General features: G+C 44.7%; 1 long non-coding RNA gene across 4 annotated transcripts in view; it reads left to right on the top strand.

Moving 5' to 3' along the window:
- Window positions 1–19,889, top strand: part of LOC128098800 (uncharacterized) — a 164,925-nt gene that overhangs the window by 31,879 nt on the left and 113,157 nt on the right. For all 4 annotated transcript variants that reach the window (XR_008214338.1, XR_008214339.1, XR_008214337.1 and 1 more), the window contains one exon: window positions 11,421–11,540. This is a non-coding gene — a long non-coding RNA (uncharacterized LOC128098800). The remainder of the gene's footprint in view (window positions 1–11,420; window positions 11,541–19,889) is intronic.

Here is a 19,889-nt window from a genome sequence, read left to right as displayed (position 1 = left end):
GATTTAGCCAACTATATCTAAAGTGGTATCTGTGATCCTGTGAAACAGACACTTGGTGTTTTGTGGTAAGCAAGTCACTTGGGAGTAGCAGTTGCTAGCCAGCGCTTGGCCTCCCTCTCTGGCCCAGTAGTCTTTTCCCTAGTAGCTGCGGTGTCTTGGTCGCCTCCAAGAAAGATTGTGGGCCTTAGAGTCTGGCCCTCTCTGTGTGACTAAGGGCTCTCTGGTCAAGAGCTTAGCCAAGCATGCTGAGTGTTCTGCAACTAGTCACCTTTGATAGTCACTTGTCATAGAGAAGTAGAATGGGTGAATTTTCTAGGATTGCAATAAAAAAGAAATCATTCACAAGAAAGGGACAGACTTATTAAAACCTTGTTTGAAGCAAACAAAAAGTAGATTAATGTAGCTCCCTGGATAGGTAGCTTCTTCGGTCTGGTCAGGAAATGACGAAGAAGACATGCGTGGTGGTGAGTCTGCCTTGTCTGCCTTTGCTTGGTTTGATCCAGCAGTACCTGAGATGTGACTCTGGGGATCAGCATTACCGGTGGGTGTAAGGGGAACAGGAGAGCATAGGAGTCTGCTTTAGTTACAGCAGAACAGTTAAAGACACAGAGGCTGTCATTCTCCGTGGCGAGCACTAGGGGGCCACAAAGGCCCGACTCTGGATAGGTTTCTCATTGGGAAGAAAGGACAAATCCTCGGAAACCGCACTGTGCCACAGCAGAAAGAGGCCGGTATTTCATAATGTAATGAGGAATGGTCTGACCATTCTTCCGGACACGATTTCTCTGTTCGTTCAGGTTGCTGTTTGTCAATAAGATGAGCTAGGTAGTCTGGTTAGGCTAGCCTCTGCTTTTTAGAATGGTACGCATGGTGCTTCCTTGTTGAACCGCTGGATCCAGGCCTGATTGTTATGCACAGATGTTGGATGTCTGATGGACCAAAGTCTCTGTATTCCTCCAGTCCACTGTGTTAATTGAAAACAAATATTTTCATAAAAAGCAGTTTGGGCCACAGGCATTCTAATAAGAATCTTCTGGTTAACTATTGACTGTTATTTCCAACTCAAGCTTGTCCATCCTCCACTACGTCATTGTTTCAGCAAATGGTTGTTGAATGTCTTTGGCCTGCGGGCCCTGCTAGCTAGATATTGGATACCAAGGCACATGCTTTCCATGTAACCGTGTCTTTTCTCAGTTCCCCCATCTCTACTGGTAACGTGCATACCTTTCCCCCACAACGTTGTGCCTTTTTGCTTTTAAAGGTAAATCAGCATGCAGTGTCCTAATTCTCTTGATTTCAGAGTCGGCCCCTTACTCACTATCTGGTCCGCCTCTGTTACCCTGGCCCCTGTCTTTAATCTAATCCACACTCTATTGATTTCATGTCCTTGCCATTTCTCTATTAACATTCTCAGTGTGTGTGTTGTTGCTGACGGACGGGTGGTCTTTTATTTCCGTGTTCCCTGGTAGAACCAAGTGTAGTAGTAAACGAAGGAGAATACTGTCCTTGCAACCTCATGCCTTTCTTCTCCCATCCCCACTCCCCCTCCTTCCTTTTCCTCACACCTCTCCTCCTCCTCACTCCTCCCCCTCCCCTTTCTGCTGTGTCATTTCTGAAAGGAGCCTCGAAGGTAGCCCAGTCGGTAAGGTGTTTGGCAAGGCTTGGATTCAGTCCCCAGAACCAAAGCCAGGATGGTGGTTTAGGCTTGTAATCCAGTGCTGGGGAGGGAATCAGGCAGATTCCTAGGGCTTGCTGGCCATTAAGAGACCCTGTCCCTGGAAAGGTAAGAAGACCGACACTGGAAGTTGTCCTCTGATGGCCACACACATGGACCTGCTCACACGCACACACACACACACACATGCACACACGCACACACACACACACACACGCACACACGCACACACACACACACACACGCACGCACACACACACATACGCACACGCACACACGCGCACGCGCGCACGCGCACACGCACACACGCGCACACACACATACACGCACACGCACGCACACGCACACACACACGCGCACGCACACACAGCACACACACACACACACATGGACCTGCTCACGCACACACGCACACACACACGCACATACACACGCACACACACACACACACACACGTACATACACACGCACACACACACACACGCACACACACACACACACACACACACACATACACAGCACACGTACATACACATAACAGATGCACAGAAATTTTCGCAATGAGTTTCCTGGGTGCTTTGGCATTTTATTTGTCTTCAGTATTTTATTTACCATTGTTTCATATAAACCCATGATTTCTGGGAGGCAGATCGCCTAACTTCTCACTGTTTTGAAGGCTGGTTTTGGCTTTTAGGAATTTTAGGTCGAACTCCTTGAAAGACTCCATACAGATTTTAATTAAAGTCAATGAGTCCAAGTTCAGGGAAGGGACTATTTACCCTTTCACCCACCAAGAAAGAGTAGATTCCTTCATTTGCTCAGCTTGTGAATTTTCCCTATAAAACTCTTGAAGGTTTTGTTGTTAGACTTATTCTTAGAAAGTGTATAGGTTCAGCTGGGAGATGGTGGTACATTCCTTATAATCCCGGCCCTCAAGAGTCAAAGGCAGGTGGATCTCTAAGTTTGAGGTCAGCCTGGTCTACAAACTGAGTTCCAGGACACTCAGGGATACACAGAGAAACCCTGACTTGAAAAACCAAAATAAAAAAAGAAAGTGTATAGTTTCAACAATCACGTTAAGTGAAAGGTTTTCCTAGTATATGAAACGGCTTTTGGCTTAAATTAATGAGTTGTTATTTTTTGTATATTGATCTTATATCCAAGAATATTGATGAACTTAGATTTTATTCTAATAGTTTTTCTTTATAATTCTTGCTATAGAAACAGTTAACGCTGGGTGGTGGTGGCGCATGCCTTTAATCCCAGCACTTAGGAGTCAGAGGCAGATGGATCTCTGTGAGTTCCAGGCCATCCTGGTCTACAGAGCGAGTTACGGGACAGCTAGGACTGTTTGTTACACAGAGAAACCATGTCTTGAAAAACAAACAAAAAACTTGTATTGCATTATTAAATAATCATCTTTGTTGCATTTTTTAGCTGTTAAAGGAAATACTTCTACCACGTCAGGTTTTATTTTTTAAATATGAAGGTAGTTTAAGAATGACTAAAACCACTTATTGTTCTTTAAGGACTTAGTTAACCCCAGATAAATATTCTGCTCACTTCCACAAACCTTGATGAGACAGTCACTCCTCTTGCCTAGCAGTGCTTGGTAACTCTGACTACTGTTGGGTGAACATGTCTGTGGTATTAGGAGGAATGCTTGTGAATTCTGAATTCTTGGTGTGATGCTGCAGCTGCCTTCCTTAGGAGGCCTCACTCTGCAAAATGAGTGTCTGACTTTTTTGGGAATTCTGAAAACTGGCCAGGACCACTAGAGGACACACTGTTGTTTGTTTGCAATGTGAGGAGGCTTCTAAACCAGAAGGTCATGTGTCCCCACCCCTAAGATTTCCTTTGCTCAGTTACTGTCTTGACGCCAGAGAGAATAGCTTGTAGACGGACATGTGGACTTCTCCTCCCATAGACAGAAGTACCTGAAACTTTATTCTGTTCCTCTGAGTCCTCTGCTGGCACACTGTACTTTTGTTCAGGATTCATGGGCAGGTGGCTGTGTGTGTGTGTGGCCTTTGGTAATTGGGTAGCTCACAATGTGGTTTGAAATCCCACACGGGCAGTGTGCAGGATGTCCAAACAAAACACAGAAAGGCAGTGTTCACTGGGGCTGCCTGACCTTTGCAGTTCTCTCCACCCCAAGTTCTGATTTTTAACCATTAATAGAAGAGTTATACTTCACTAACGATAGATACTATAAAATTGAACGTAAGATAGTGTAATGTACTATCTTTTTTTTTTTTTTAAAATGTCCTATCTCTATGTATCTATCTGTACTTTTCTTGAGACAAGTTTTTATTGTATAGACTTGACTGGTTTGGAATTCACTGTATAGACCAGGCTGGTCTTGAACTCATGAATGCTGGGATTAAAGGCATGTACCCATATGCCTAGCATGATATATCGTAATTAATATATATTAATCTCAAAATGATTATTCTACCAAAAACTTGTACTGTCCAGCAGGTAGGTATTTACTATTAAGAGTTGGCTACCAGCATCAAATCTGGTTAAATTCCCTGGCCACGATACAGCTCGGTGGTAAAGTGTGAGGGACAGTTCTGAAGACCCCTGTGTTCCGTTTATGTGATGATCGTCTGGAAAAGGTATTTTTCAGGTAAGTACCAGGATAAGTCAGACTTATCCTGAGACTTCCTTCCCAGCATCCCTCGGAACAACTCTGTAATCAGGGTTGTTGTTTTCTTTATCTGTCAGGGAATGTGGAGCCGAGGTACAGTTGAAATAGTCCCCTGGCTTACAGACCTGTGTGCGTTGTTCCTTGCTCACCAGTCTCAAGGGACACCTGCCAGAAAGCCCTTTAGCTGGCTTTTCCAAAACACTTGAATTTTCAAAATAGTAATTAAAGAACTCTCAGTGATGGGGTTGACAAAGCCCTTCAGGCCTTTCGGTGTTGCTAGGGAGATGCAGCTGGGAGTGTATCTGTGTCTTAGGCAAGCTGTGTGGACAGGGCTTGCATAAAGAGGCTAGAGGGCTGTTTGTGTCTTTTTGGAGGAAGGGAGGGTCCTTGTGGACAGCACAGAATTAAATTCTTAGTTACCCTTTCTCAGTGAAAATCACTACCATGTTTTCCTCTTTCCCATTTTATTCTGGAACTTATAGGCCAGTATTTGCATATTTCAGGCCAAAAGTTAAAATCAGTTTATAAAAAATAAATGTGAAGTCTTGTTTGAAGCCTTCTATTAAAGGAAAGTTGTAGAATTAGGCATTCTGTCGGGCCGAGTTGGCGACTATATTTGATTTGGGGCTTTCTAGTTGCTAAAATGAGAAAAGGAAAGCACACAATTGCATAGTTGGTGTGTGTTGACAACCAGAAGCCCATAAACATCTGCAGAAACCAAACATTTCCTGGAACTAAACTCAAGCAGAAATGGGTCACGTGGACCTTTGTTTAAAGAGTCTAGTGAAAAATATCTTCAACCACAGTTACATAACAGGTCCAGGAACACAGCACATGTGACCCGGGTTCTCTAGGAGGTGACCAGGAGGCCTAGTGTGTGTCCTAGGCACGAGGCAGGTGAGCGGAAAGAGCTCGGGGACCTGAGGCCAGGGATTCTGCTGTTTGGAAATTACAGGAGCGAGCTCAAGACAGTCACCATTGTTTACAGGACCATCTGGTTGATTTTCTGTGGGACACGAGATGTTGTCAGGTTGGCTTTTCCATAGCATCCCTTCCTCCTCTCTCCTTCGACAGTGACTCCAATGCAGAGATTGTGTTTTGTTGATTCCTGGGAAGCACTAAAGGAAGCAGAGAACATTTTTTTATGAAACCATAAGGGCTGGCCTCTGCCTTCACAGAAGTCTACTTCACTTCTGAGTAAAGGGTAGCAGTAGAATTTTAGTCTTTGAAAGCGTGTAGTCATTCATTTTTTTCATTTAGGTTTTTGTAATAAAGTATCGTAACCATTCATAACTAATATGATAGGGCAGAAACAGCCTCCCTCCCTTGTGAGGGACAACTGTAGCCAACTGCCCATCTGAAAGAGTATGATCCTAGAAGGGTAGTTTCTTTTTAGGAACATGCCCTCTCTGGTTCACTAAGCGTGGTGATTTGAATGAGAATAGCCCCATAGGTTCACATATTTGAATGCCAGTCATTTAAAAAAATCCGCTAGTCCTAAAAATGTGCCTGAGGCTAAATTGAAGAGTTTTGGGTGAAGGGTGTTGGCAGAGGAGATTTTAAGACACACTTAGGAGATTGCTGTGATTCTCAGAGATTTTGTTTTGTTTTGTTTTTTTCGAGACAGGGTTTCTCTGTGTAGCTTTGCGCCTGTCCTGGAACTTACTCTGTAGCCCAGGCTGGCCTCGAACTCACAGAGATCCGCCTGCCTCTGCCTCCCAAGTGCTGGGATTAAAGGCGTGCACCACCACCGCCCGGCTATTCTCAGAGATTTTGAACTTCAGACTTTTGAACAGTGTTGAGACTATGGGAACTTTTGATATTGGACTGAATGCCTTTTTGTATTATGATATGCTTCAACTTACAGGGACCAGGGAGTGGGATGTGGTAGTTTAAATAAGAATGGCCCCCATGTTTGAATGCTAGTCACCAGGGAATTGGCGCCATTTGAAAGAATTAAGAGATGTGGCCTTGTTGAAGCGTGTCCCTGGGGGTAGTAGGAGGCTTTGAGGTTTCAGAAGCCCATGCTAAGTTCATGTCTTCCCCTCTGCCAAGGATCAGGATGTAGCTCTCAACTACTTCCCCAGCACCATGCATACTGCCACGCTTCCCACCATGCTGATGATGACCTAAACCCCTGAAGTTGTAAACAAGTTGCCTTGGTCACGGTGTCTCTTCATAGCAAATAGAGCAGTGACTAAGACACTAGGGTACAGTCCTGGCTGGTTTTATGTGTCAACTCGACACAAACTAGAGCCATCAGAGGAAGGAGCCTCAGTTGAGGAAATGCCTTCATGTTCCCTGTAAGACATTTTCTTATTTAGTGACCAATAGGGGAAGGCCCAGGCCATCCCTGGGCTGGTGGTCCTGGGATCTATGAGAAGGTTGGTTGAGAAAACCATGAGAAGCAAGCTATTGTGCAGCTCCCCTCCATGACCTCTGCATCAGCTCCTGCCTCTGGGATCCTGCCCTGTTGGAGTTCCTGTCCTGACTTCTTCAATAGTGAACAGCAGTGTTGAAGTGTAAGCCCAATAAACTCTTTCCTCCCCAACTTAAAAGTTTTTTGGTCATGGTGTTTAGTCAAAGCACTAGTAATCCTAAATAAGGTCATTTGGTACCAGCATTGTGGGGGTATTGCTGTGATAGACCTGACCATGTTTTGGGGGTGATTGTTTAAGGACTTTGGAACTTTGGGGTAGAAGAGCCATTCATTGAATTCTGTGGGATGTTCTGTGGGAACTTGGAAGATAATCTTAAGAGCAGTGCAGAAGATGGAGGCCTGGATTGTGAAATTTCAGAGGGAAGTGTAAAGACCCTATAATAGCCATTTGTTATTTTAAATTAAGATCCTGTGATTCTGGTTAGTTGGGGCTGAAAAATCAGCTGTGATTAACAATATACCAGAACTACTAAAGCAAAATTTTGCTTTGCTGGGATAGTTGATGCTAGTCAGCTGGAGCTAATAAATTAGCAGTGATGAAGAAGAGACCAGCATCCCTGAAGTGAAATCTCCTGGTGTTTTCTGAGAGCACAGAGAAGCTGTATTCCAGAGGCGGCCAAGGTTGTACCTCGTTTTGGCAGATGAACTTGTTAATGTGTAAGCATCACCCACGCGGTAATGGTTTTGAAGGCATGAAGGGGTCATGGAGAGCAGCTGAGGATTTGCACTGTGAGAGGTCAGGCGAGGCCATTGGTGAAGGTACAGACTCAGTGGCAGTTGAAGGCCCAGAACTGAAGGGATCATGCAAAAAAGTTGAGGCTTGGCACCATGAAGAGAGCCTAGGAGAGGCTATTGGTGAAAGCGCAGCCCAGTTGCCGCGGAAGACCCCAGCGTTTTGGAGATGCCAGTACCATAGGATGACAACCAAGAACAGCAGCAGCAGTGGAGTGGAGCCAGCCAGAGCCTAGAAGATAAACTTGTATGTGCTGCAGAGGGCAGAGCCAGAGAAGTGACCCAAGCCCTTTGGAGGAGTCAAGAAGATTGTGAGTGAATCCAGATAATCGGACAGTGAGTTATTTATACTGTTGGAGTTTAGTTTTGCTTGGTTCAGATTGTGATGGTGCCCTGGTTCTCCCTCTTGAAGAAGGTATTAATTTTGATTTTTTAAAGGAGCCCACAACCAAAAGACTTGAACTTTAAAGAGAGATTAGATATGTTAAAGAATCTGAAATTGCAATGTCTGAGTTGGTAAAGACTGTGGGACTTTTAAAATTACGATTCTAATGTGAGATCTTGGGGATGAATAAGAAAGGAAGGGATATGACTTAATAGTGATGTGTTTGTGTGTCAAGTTGACAAGGGTCAGTTGTACTGGCTGGTTTTGTGTGTCAGCTTGACACAAGCTAGAGAAGCTCAGAGGAAGGAGCTTCAGTTGAGGATGAGATCCAGCTGTAAGGCATTTTCTCAGTTAGTGATCAGTGGGGAGGGCCCAGTCCATGGTGGGCGGTGCCATCCCTGGGCTGCTGGTCCTGGGTTCTATAAGAAGGTGGGCTGAGCAAGCTAGGAGAAGCAAGCCAGTAAGCAGCTCCCCTCCATGGCCTTGGCATCAGCTCCTGCCTCCAGGTTCCTGCCCTGCTTGAGTTCCTGTCCTGACTTCCTTCAGTGGTGAACAGCAGTGTTGAAATGTAAGCCCAATAAACCCTTTCTTCCCCAACTTTCTTTTTGGTCATGGTGTTTTGTCAAGATGATAGAAACCCTAACCAAGCTACATTAACTCAAAAAAAAAAAAAAAAAAAAAAAAAAAGTCTAGCCTGCCTTATATTTCTCATACAGATGTTAATTATCAGCTGCCCACAATGGTAAAACATGAGTAATTTCTGCTGCTTGGGGCCATATCATGCCTAACCAGCAATGTGAGAGGATGTACTAATGTGATTTAGGGGGGCATCATGGGTAGCTTTCAAGTCTGGTGATGCTGTTGACTGAACTCAGAACCTTGTGTAACCAGCTAGTATATCCCCCAGGGACAGTTCTGAAGACCCCAGTGTATTGTTTATATGATAAGCTGCTGGAAAAATGTCTGTGTCTCTCAGATAAGTACCTGAAAAAGTCATTTTCCTCCTGAGACTTTCAACGTAGAGTGACTAGATAGAACTTTGTATTGACAAACTGTATGTTGAGCTGTAGCCCCTGCCCTTGGCTTTCTGAGTCAGGGTCTTAACTATCTGAATTCAAGCTGCCTTTTGAACTTACTGAAAGTCCTCCTCTGCCTGCCTCCTGAGTGCTGGGATTACAGGTGTGTCTGCTACACACAGCCAAAGTGTGGTTTGTTTTAGATTAAAGGGGCTTATGTGGATTAAGTACCTAGCACAGTTTATGGATAATGGCTACACCTAGACTTCTCTTCTAGGTTTTTGTTTTGTAGTGTTGTGTTTCTGGGACTTGAACCCAGGGCTATATAAGTGCTATGTCATGAGCCACAATACTGTCCTTGAATTTAGTTTTTATGCTACATCGTTTACATGTATATTTCCAGGTTTTTGGGATCTATGTTTCCTATCCTGGTTTATCAGGATTTGTATTGATATTTAAGGAAAACAATGGCATGTTGATATGTTTGTGCTTGTGTGCTTTTTTGAGATAGGGTCTTTGTATTTAGCTCTGGTTGTCCTGGAACTCACTCTGTAGACCAGGCTGACCTTGACCTCAGAGATTCACCTGTTTCCCGGGTGCTAGGATTAAAGGTGTGCACCACTATGCCCAGCTGACATAAGTCCACTATCCTTCTGTAGAGTCCATTGAGAACAAGCAGAGGCTTACAGTCTGGGGACTGGAGAGGTGCAGTACTAAAAGATGGGTTTGCACACGAGGTTGAGTTAGGCAGTTGTGGCACCTGTGAAGCCTGGAAGAGCCTGGTGAGAAGAGAGCAGCCCCAGTGAGACTCTCCCTCTTCCGCCATCCAGGTTTATGGTCTGTCTACATGGTGTGTTGTCTCCTCTATACAGCATGGAAGAGTCAGGGTTCCAGTGGAGCTCAGGAAGGTCTTCAGAGATGGGCTTTCGAAAGGCACACAGATAAACAAATGAGCACAATAGGGAGGACTTGGAGTCGGAGGGCCGCAGGTGGGCACTGGGGCAGCAGCCTATGAGGCCATCTCTGATAGGAAGGACTGGCATGGTGGAGGGAGCAGTCCCACAGAGCTGAGAAAGCCCTAGGCAGAGGGGATCTGAGCGCAGGCCGGAGTAGCCTGGGAGGTGGGAGACCAGGGCCACTCAGGCCTTGGAGTCCTTAAGGCTCAGGAGATAGCGGGAGTGCCGTAGAAGCTTTGGAAAGTTCCAAGGCAGAAAAAGGACAGTGTTGAGTTTGTGGTGTGCTAAGGTGTGATCTGGTGAATGGATTAGAGGGACAAGGATGGAAAAACACCACGTCAGGCAAAAAGAGAGCCTCTGTAAAAAAAAACCTTTAGGCTGAAGCATTGACAGTTCCAAGTTAAACATGGAGCAGACCTCAGCCTCCATTTAACAGACCACGCCTTGCGCCTGACAGGTCCCCAGCAGGTACAAAGAGCATGTTCTTGTTAGTGTCACTGGAAGAGGGTCAGCCGACGGGGTTAGTGTTTTCAGGTGACTGACAGGAAATCAGGCTTTAAAAAGCATCTGTGAAAAGCTTAAAATAATGAGAGCACAGTAATTTTTTTTCCTAGAAAAAATAGCAGTGAGACCAGGTTGTGAAGACAATTCTGTTAGTGAAAACAATGGCAGTACATTACAGTACACACCCAATCTGTGATCTTTTCAGTGTGCACGTGTGTAAAGACAGCTTTACAATTTTGATTGAACATATTCAGTCACTTTCCTATTTTAAAAATAAGCCTGAAGTTTCAGTCCAGCTTATCGGTCAATAACTCCATCATTCTCTTTCTCTTCTCTCCTCTCTCTATTCTGTTCCCCCTTGCCCTCCATCTTTGAGACAGGTCTTCACTCTGATCCCAGATAGGCCTAGATTTCCTGTGCAGCTCAGGCTGGCCTCCAGACCATGGCAGCCCTCCTACCTTGGCCGCTCACTTCCCTCAGTTACCGCGTTGCCCAGCTTCAGTCTTTGAAATGTTTCCCCTCGGACTGGGGAGCTTAGTCAGTGGTTCGAGCCCCAGCTGCTCTTGCAGAGGACTCGGTTTCGATTCCCAGCACCCACATGGTGGCTCACAGCTATCTGTGACTTCAGTTCCAGGGGACCTGATGCCTTCATACAGACATGAATGTAGGCGAAACACCAATGCACATACAATAAAAATAAATGAATAAATGTTCCCCCTCCTTCTTTTGAATCAAAAGCATCTCCAGTTATAGGGCCAGGGACAGCAGATTTTATCTAGTGAAGGGTCAGCCTGGTAAAAGGTAACCAGGGTGTGCTGCAGGATGTGTATATTTTATTGTGCCGACCTAGGCTTGTGCTGGAAGGGATGTCTTTAAACAGAAAGGACCTGATAAGTACGAAAGGTGATCGTGTCCTGTTACCCACCATTCCAAGGTGACGACTTCACTTGCTCTGAGCCGGCACACTCTAAAAAACACAGACGGGAAAGAACGAAAACAAGCTGATTTCTGGTCTCCTGGTGGTTTTGTCCTGGTGTAACAGTCTCTTTTCTCCCACAGGAGTTCTGTTGCTTCCAAGGGTAGAAGACGGGCTAGCAAGAGTCCGCAGTGTCTGCCTCCTCATCTGCCCTTGCTGAATACTGGTTTACAGGAGAATTTGAGCACAGCTCAGAGCCACTGGTGAGTAGATGCCATCCCACCCTCCCACCTGCTTCTTGTACAGCCTTTTAACAAATGTAGGGCACATATGTGCACATGCAAGCACACACACACACACACACACACACACACACACACACACACACATATACACAGACACAGTGCAGACTCTTAGAACTTTGAGGTTTGAAAACACAGTGCACTTTAATTGGGTTCTTTAAATTTTTGCTACTGGGAAATAATGGCGATTTTATAATAATAAATGGGTATAAATGAAGGGATTTTGAGAGAAGGTAACTCACTGATCAAAGTAATGGAAACACTTTCCTTACATAATAGTTACTCTCTAAAAACAGCGATGCTTACATGCAGGTATTAACATGTTTAAAGCATTCTCCTTGGTGCTGTGTTTCTCTGTGCTATTAAAATGCAAATGTGTAGGTGAGGCTGTTGCTGTAACACTTGACAGGTCAGCTGGGGCTGCCTGAGTGAGGTCTCTCCTTTCAGAGTGGGTTGGGGTTAACTGAGGTCCGTGGGGGTCTGGTGGACACCGTGCTGACAGTTCTCTTGGAAAATAGTGGCTATGTTATGCTCACGTAGCTAAGATTACAGAGTCTTTCTGGACTTGTTTCTTCATCACAGGGAGCAGGTGGAAGGACCCTGGCCTCCGTAGTTAAAGCACAGCCAGTTATCTCGATAGCAGTGACTTCTCAGAAGAGACCGTTTCTTCTCTTCTCTTCTCGGAAGCATGAGCTGCCTTGGAGTTTTTGGACCCTAGTTAATAGTGAAGAGTGGGTCTTCCAGATAGTCCTCATTTCATTGGGGTGCTTTAATTTGGGTCAAAACACAATGCTCTCCAGGATGATAGCCACTTGGCCACGTGCAGCTCCTGAGCACTGAGATGGTAGTGCTGTTTGAGATGTACTCTGCATTAAAATATACACTGTTTCAAGTATTTAATAGAAAAAGACCATACAGTAGGGCATGATGGCGCCCGTCTTTAATCCCAACACTCGGGAGGCAGAGGCAGGCGGAGCTCTCAGAGTTCCAGGCCAGCCTAGTCTACATAGTGAGTTTCAGGATGGTCAGGACTACATAAAGAGACCTTGTCTGAAAACAATAAAATATAAAACAAAACAACAACAATAAAAAAAAACCCACGATATTTAAATTTTTCATGAATAATAATAGTTAAAATAACCTTTTTGATACATTGAATTAAATAAAACATTATTAAAATTTCACTTCTCAGCCGGGCGGTGGTGGCGCACGCCTTTGATCCCAGCACTCGGGAGGCAGAGCCAGGCGGATCTCTGTGAGTTCGAGGCCAGCCTGGTCTCCAAAGCGAGTTCCAGGAAAGGCGCAAAGCTACACAGAGAAACCCTGTCTCGAAAAACCAAAAAAAAAAAAAATTTCACTTCTCCCCACTTCTTACCCTGTGACAGGTAGATATTTCTCTTTTCCCACCTCCTTTTTCTTTTCTTTTTAAGGTAGGATTTTGCTATGTAGTCCAGGCCATCTTTTAGATCTCTTGCCTCAGACTCTTGAGTGCTGGATTACAGGCATGGTGACACATTAGATTATTTTAATTAGAAAATTTTAAATGATTTGTACCTTGAATTTATCTGCCTATCTCTTTTTGTTCTTATCTACTTAAGGCAGGGTTTTTGCTATTTGTTTGTCTCTAAGTCAGGGTTTTGCTGTGTATCCCAGACTAGCCTGGAACTCATGTGAATCCTCCTGCCTCAGCCTCCCAAGTGCTAGATTATAGTCTTGACCACCATACTCAGCTTTGAATTGTTTCTTTTTTGACAGGCTTGTCTCTGTCATCATGTATGGTCATTCTTAATCCTCCATTCTTTAGTGTTTTCTACTCCTTCAGCTTTCTTGTCTGTATGGATAATCATATAATCTACTTTGTTTGATGAAGATGATTATTCAATTTGCCAAGTGTCACCATGTGCCAAACAATATCCTAGGTGCTCCTGGCACAGTAGCAAGCAAAACTGCATTTGTGGAACATTCTAGATACAGATACAGAACCAATGAGTGAAATTGGTTTTATGATGCAGCATGAACTTTGGAGACCTGCCAGGCAGGCAAAGATCGGGGACTCAGTGCCATGTGGTGTGATTTCAGGAAGGCTTCCTTCACTGAAAAGAGGGCTCCTGGACAGAGACTTGAAGACAGCAAAGGAGTCCCATGGGACAGGAATGGTAGAAAGAGGGGATGCAAATGTAGAGATCTTAGGATGCAAGCATGCCTGGTTTAAGCATGCCTGGTTTAAGCATGCCTGGTTTAAGCATGCCTGGTTTAAGCATGCCTGGTTTAAGCATGCCTGGTTTGCCTGAACAGGAGGGAGAGGCTGGTGAGCAGAGCGGGACAAGGAGGGGAGAATGCAGATGGGTAGGTAGTTCATCATGGAAGCGGTGCTTACACTGAGAGTTCTGCTTCCAATGAGATGAAGAGGAATTGGGTTTCAGGAAGAGAGGCATGTGGTGCCTGCTCTTCTGAGGCTGCTGTCATTTGAATGCTCTGGGGTCAGGGCACTTACAGGGGGAAGCAGAGAGTATTCAGGGTACAGCAGTGACCAAGGTCATGGTGCCTGAGTTCGAAAGTAACTAAAGGAAGTGAGACGGGGTTGGCTGGGGTGGCGGGGGTCAGATAGCGACTAGACATTGTGGTCTGTCCTGTAAAAGTCAGGAAAGCTGCAGCAGGAGGGGGCAGTGCAACTGATGAGGCTAGATCAGGTGGGATCCGAGGGTTGATGATGACTGGATTTAGCTAGGACCTTGACGGTGGCGAGGTCAACAAAACCAACAAGGATAATTGGGAGGATGCTAAGAAATCAAGTCTAGACCCTCTCAAGTCAAGAGTCTAGGAAGTGGTTGTTTTTGCGATGGCTGTCCAGACTGTGACAGGGAAGGCCGTGGGAGCAGGGTGCCCCCTTAGGTGCCATGGTCTTGCTCTGGGGCGGGAGGGGGATGGAGCAGGTGAGAGGCTGGCACCGATGCCACTCAGAGTTGCTTTGCAATTATTATGACATTTGGCTTCATTTCTCCTGGCTGAGTGCCATTTACATTCTGACAATCAAAATTCTTAAGGAACAAATGTTAAAACTAGTCCTTGTCAACTCGAAGTGCTGAAAGGCTGGTACTTGGGAATAATTCCCTTTCCTTTTTTTTTTTATTTTATTTTATTTTTTTTAATTTATTTTACAATACAATTCAGTTCTACATATCAGCCACGGATTCCCTTGTTCTCCCCCCTCCCGTCCCCCTCACATTCCCCCCAACCCCCCCCCCCCATTCCCATCTCCTCCAGGGCAAAGCCTTCCCCACAGACTGAGGTCAACCTGGTAGACTCAGTCCAGGTAGGTCTAGTCCCCTCCTCCCAGGCCGAGCCAAACAATCCCTTTCCTTTATTTTTAAGGAAGTTAATCAAGACATTTGAAGAAATAAAGGCTAAGACATGCCCAAAGCCACAGAAAATAAAGTGTCGCCTGAACATTTAGATCCGTAGATCTGACTTCAGAGTGTGTGTCTTTATTTAGGTGTTCTAACCGGGTGGTGTTTGCCGTGACACCTTTGTGAAGGGCCACATGGGGGCAGTAGGTGAGCACAGGGAGTGCTGGGAAGTGCTGACCCATAAGAAGAAAGTGTGGAGGTTAAGTTCAGCTGAAGGTTTGTCATGGCATTCGGAATAAGGGGAGAAGTGGAAGCTGCCAGATCCTGGGCTGATGACAACTAATTCACAGTGGTGTCAATGGGTCCTCCAGAGATACTGCCATTTGCCCTGTCAGATGTGGTGTTTTGATAAGAATGGTCACATAGGCTCTTACATTTGAATGCTTAGTCACCAGGGAGTGGGACTCTGAAAGGATTAGATGATTAGGAGGTGTGGTCTTGTTGGAGGAAATGTGTCACTGGGGGTGGGCTTTGAGGTTGCAAAAGCCCAAGCTAGGCCTTGTGTGTGTCTGTGTGTATCTGTGCCTGTCTGTCTATCTCTCCTTTCTGTGGATCAGGATGTAGCTCTCAGCTCCAGTGACTGCCTGTATGTCACCATGCTCCCACCATGATGGAAAAAAAAAAAAAAGACTAAACCTCTGTAACTGTAAGCAAGCCCCCAATTAAATGCTTTCTTTTACAAGAGCTGCCTTGGTCATGGTGTCTCTTCACAGCAATAGAACACTAAGACATCAGGCTTTGCTAATGACGACACGGAATCAATCAATCCTGTTAATCCTGGAGTTCTGTGGTCAGAGTTTTGACTGAAGTCCAAGTAGTCAATCAGTTTATCCTCAGAAACCTCAACATTTCAGAACATCTGCTGTTTGGGTCCTAGAAGTAATATTAGCTGGCATGGTGCACGGGGTCATTCTCCCTGTGGAAGATACTCAAGTTAGAATGATAAGTGTTATATTTCACATGTAGAAAGCACATCTATATTTCATCCCTGAGGTAGAACTAGAGTTACGCTTTATTTTCATAGTACAGTCCTTTATTTAGAGGAAACTGAAAACTGAAAGATGAAGGGCCAAGCTGGCATGGTGGCCCATGCCTTTAATCCTACTCTTGGGAGGGATAAGATCCTTGGAGGCAGTAGACAGTAGCTAAGGGGTCCTGGAGCACCTTCTGTCTGGAACTGCCCATTGTCTGCACTGGATCAGGGACCAAATTCTAGAGTACAGCCATTTTGCCTCTAAATACCCTCATATCTAAAGTAGGAGATTGCATTTTTGTGGGGGGGATAGGACCCTACATTTTACATTTTTTTTTTGAGAATATTTTTTATTCTTTGGTTTCATGCATCCATGCATACAGTGTATATCTTGGTTGTATGCACCCCAACTCTCTATTACTTCCTCTGACACCTATAGCTGAGGTTTTCTCAGGTCCTGCCCAGCCCCACAGACCCTGCAGCCATTTATAAAATAATCACTCAGAAGGTTATATTAATTAAAACTGCTCGGCCATTAGCTCAGGCCTACCACTGATTAGCTCTTACATTTAAACTAACCCATTTCTATTAATCTATGTTTTGTCATTTTTTTGGGGGGGGTTATCTGGGTCCCATTACAAATGTTGCTCCTTGGATGACTGGCTGGCATCTGTTTACTCAGCCTTCCTCTTCCTAGAATTCTCTTCTCTGTTTGTCCTGCCTATACTTCCTGCCTGACTACTGGCCAATCAACGTTTTATTTATCAACCAATCAGAGCAACACATTCACAACATACAGAATGATATCCATAGCACTTCCCCCTTTTTTTTCAAAAAGGAAGGTTTCAACTCCAACATAGCAAAATTACATATAACAAAAAAGTTATCAAGCAAGAATTACAATTACAATATCTAGTCTATTTATATTTGGCAAATACGAAGAAAATATCCTATTTATCCTATATTTGTGAATCTAAGATTTCATATCTACATTATCTTTTATCATAACCAAGGAAAAACATAATTATAACTATCTAGTCTTCAACTCCATCAAAGACCTCAGAAGGATACAATATTATCTAAGTAAACAGGAAGTGCTTTGTAAGCAACTTCCAAAAATCTAGAATGACAGAGACAGCTGGCTGCCTGTACAGTCACCCAAAGTTCCTCTGTAACTTTGGGGCACCCATCTTCAGCCATATAGGCCTAGAGTCTCTCAGTCTCTTTTCTCTCTGTGTCCCATACATTCATGGCTGCCATATGATTGGATTAAGGGCTGTGCTACCACTACCCTTGACTTCTGTTTACGGCTGACTGTAACCTTTGATCTCCAGGCAAATTTTATTTATTAACATACAAGTAATCACATATCAGCACAAATAAAATACCACCACAGACACCTCCCAACACATCCCTCTCTTACCTTTCCTACCATTTTAATGAAAAATCAATCTTAAACATTTCTGCAGTCTAGTACAGATGGAAGAAAATGGTTTAGAAACAATTGTTTGACTGAAATTCACCAAGCCATTTTTTTCTTAGTCATGTACCAGCTATTCCCTAACCCTTTCTCTCCCTCCAACTGAGTCCCCCACTGAATGGAGATTTACAATATCCTCATATTTTTCAGGCGGTCAGAAGGTTCTGAAGACATAATAGGATTAAAGAGTTCCATGGGGGCTGGACCTTAGATGGGTTAGTGCTTAAGAGCACAAGCTGCCTTTCTAGGTTTGGTTCTCAGCACTAGCATAGCAGCTTACGGCCATTGTGTAACTCCAGTTGCAGGGGGATATGATGCCTGCTTCTGTCCTCCATGGGCACCAGGAGGGACCATGCACAGGGACTGGGGAAGCTTTGGAGGAGGGGATGGATTGAACATTGAGGGCTTTGTTCCTTGTGCATTTTCTTGTTTTAAGGAAGAGTCTCACAATGTAGAACAGGCTAGCTTCAAACTAAAGACTGTCCTGCCTCAGCCTCTCACACTGGCTTTGTAGATACACATGCACCACTTTGCCCACCTTAGGAACTGCACTTTCGAAGGATGAATGCACTTTTGAAGGATGCATTTTTGAAGGACTGGGCTGTTGGCCAAGTTGGGAAGTTCCCAAAGACTAAAGCTGGAACCTTGAGGTTAGAGGTGAGAATGGAATAAAGAAATTGAGTAAGCAGGAATGGCCTGTCTGCCATGGCCAGCACTGCAGGTGGGTGGGCGTGTCACTGAGGTGGAAGCACGAACACTCAGGGGCGTGCTTTGCTGATAGATCCAGGAAAGTAGGGATTCACTGGAAGGTTTTGTTGGGGAGTAGATGATTAAATCCTACTTCACTTTGGTGGGGACAATACCCAGGAGCACTATGAAAGAAAGTGACCCTTGATGGGGTCTGTGGTCGGGCAGCATCACAGACTCCAGCCCCACTCTACAGTAAAGGCACTATTGGGCACGTAGTCATTCATCAAGTGGAAGAATTCTTGTCCGTGAAAGCCTGAGTGGTACAAACACAATAGTTCTGCTAGTAATTACATTTTCTACTTGATCATTTATCTCCAAACATTTGCGGAGATGGCTCAGTGGGTAACGTGTTTGCCACTCTAACATGAGTCCTGATGCCTACCACCCACCCACATTAAAAAAAGCCTCGGGCCTGTAATCCCAGTGCTGGGCGGTGGAGACAGCAAGATTCCTTGGGGCTTATTGGCCAGCCAGTCTTGCTTCATTTCATGAGTTTAGGATCAGTGAGAAGCCATGCTTCAAATAAGGTGGAAAGCCATGAGTAAGGCACCAAAACCGGGTGGCGGGGGTACACACTTTGAATTCCAGCACTCGGGAGGCAGAGGCAGGTGGATCTCTGTGAGTTTGAGGCCAGCCTGGGCTACAGAGTGAGTTCCAGGACAGCCAAGGCTGTTTATTACACAGAGAAACCCTGTCTCAAAAACCCACCTAATAAGTGTCTTGACCTGTGTGATACATTCTGTATGCAGAAGACTATTAGTTTTTCTTTGGGGGTAAATGCCAGAAAAGATGATGTCTGTTAAATTACTGAATTAGGAAAAAAACCTGTATGGGCCATTTTTCTTAAACATTTATATTGAAGATACAAAGTAAACTGGAAATAAAAGTTTTACAATTAGGATTTGCAATTTAGCACCAAGTGTAACTACCCGTATGTTTATCCTCTGACATCAGTATGTAAATGAGGATGACATTTTACTATTTTGGGAAGTGTGATTATTTCTGCCTGCCATTCAAGGAAGTGCTTGCAGTAACAAGTAGATCAATGATGCACAAAAGAAAATCCTATTTGTTTCCTTTATGGATAATGTTGGGGGAAGAAGATGGGAAGTTACTCTTCGTGGGTAAACTTTTGTCCACTATTCACTTTGCTGTTTTGTTAGTGATTAGGATTATATTGACAACATCATGAAAATAGTTACTTCGAAATTGCCTTAAAACACAAGTCAAAATAAGGTGTAAGCTGAGCCCTAGGTGCATATTTTCAGTGACACACAGTCAGCATCTGCTTTAAGTGGGGTCTTGATACCAGTTCAGCGTGGGCAGATGCTGTATGTCCAGATGCGGTCCAGAGCGGAGTGTAGCACACCCGAGCTGAACACAGTCCCCTGGGGAAGGTACCTAGAGGAAGACAGGAGCTTGACCTCAGGTGGGCTGTTCCCCTATCACCGAATGGTGGAGATGAAAGTGCGTCCTCCAACTGTTAGAAAATTCTAGAGGTCCTTCTTGGCTGGCACGCCACTCTAGGAGCAGGCTTTTGTGTGCCACTAGAGGGAGCTCCTGAGCTAAAGCATTGGTATTTGTTTTGAGCTGGGGACTGGCTTCCAGATCACAAGAGATTTACCTGCTTCTCCCTCCCAAGTGCTGCGATTTAAAGGCACGCATCACCATGCCCTGCTTTTGCTGGTAGCTGCATAGAG

This window comes from Peromyscus californicus, unplaced genomic scaffold, assembly GCF_007827085.1.
Source record: "Peromyscus californicus insignis strain IS unplaced genomic scaffold, ASM782708v3 Scaffold_6__1_contigs__length_162567912, whole genome shotgun sequence".
Taxonomy (NCBI): Eukaryota; Metazoa; Chordata; class Mammalia; order Rodentia; family Cricetidae; genus Peromyscus; species Peromyscus californicus.
This window is presented reverse-complemented; position numbering and strand designations above follow the sequence as displayed.